The following is a 979-nucleotide window of genomic DNA, read 5'->3' on the forward strand; positions in this document are numbered from 1 at the left end:
ATACCAACATGGAGAAGAAGAGTATTGGCCCTGGAGCTTCGCTTCATACATCTTTCTGAATTGGATAGAGCTCTGTCATATCCTTTGGGTTAGTAAGCACCTGAAGAAAATACTGAGACTGAAAACTAATGCAAAATCCTAGGAAAAGGAGGTTTGGAGGATCCCAACGACAGTGTTAGCAGAAATTATAGTAGGCAAAATAAACAAGGGCTTGATGCTGCATTAACAGAGGGCCAAGTGGGCAAGAGATTGCCAAGGACTATGCTCCTACATTGTGCCTTTTTGGCCAGGAGCTGAGAAGAGATTTAACAATACTCTCAGGGTTGTTTGGAGGTGGTTTTTTTTGTTTGTTTGTTTGTTTGGGTTTTTTTGTGCAAAGGAAAGGGTTAATTATTTCAACCCTTCACATAGATCAGCTACAAGTTCATTAGCTTGCTGTTTACTGGAACTATTTGATCCCAAAAGCTCATTCAGCTGTGTAAACATGATTTAACTACATTATTTTTGCCTCTCAGGACAGGGCCACTGATTTTAGTTCAATTCTGAGCAAGTTTAAAAGTCCAGATGGGTGGATTCGCTTTCAGGAACAGGGGTTACACATAAGAGTATCATATAGCTGAGATCTGCATTCCATATTTCTTGCAGTCAATACAGCTGCACAGGTTATTTGTATGGCCTGACATCCTACTATACAAGAAGGAGAAGGTGGTCTACTGTACAGGAGAGAAGACCAGGACCAGAGTTAATTTCCTGGCTCAGCCTCTCTTTGTGGGGCAAGCCAGTTTTGCTTGAACTGGTCCCAATATGTAGTGCGGGGATTAGCAGAACGGACGGCAAGAGATGGATGGATGCACGGAACTACGTAATAGAGATGGAACTTGAAGTCTATAGAAGGAGCAAAACTAACCTGTTTGCAAGATGTTATAAATGCCTTGTTTTATTTCTGACTGAGGAAAAGGTACACATTAGACTTCATTTC

This window comes from Eurypyga helias, unplaced genomic scaffold (genome assembly GCF_000690775.1).
Source record: "Eurypyga helias isolate BGI_N326 unplaced genomic scaffold, ASM69077v1 scaffold4298, whole genome shotgun sequence".
Lineage (NCBI taxonomy): Eukaryota > Metazoa > Chordata > Aves > Eurypygiformes > Eurypygidae > Eurypyga > Eurypyga helias.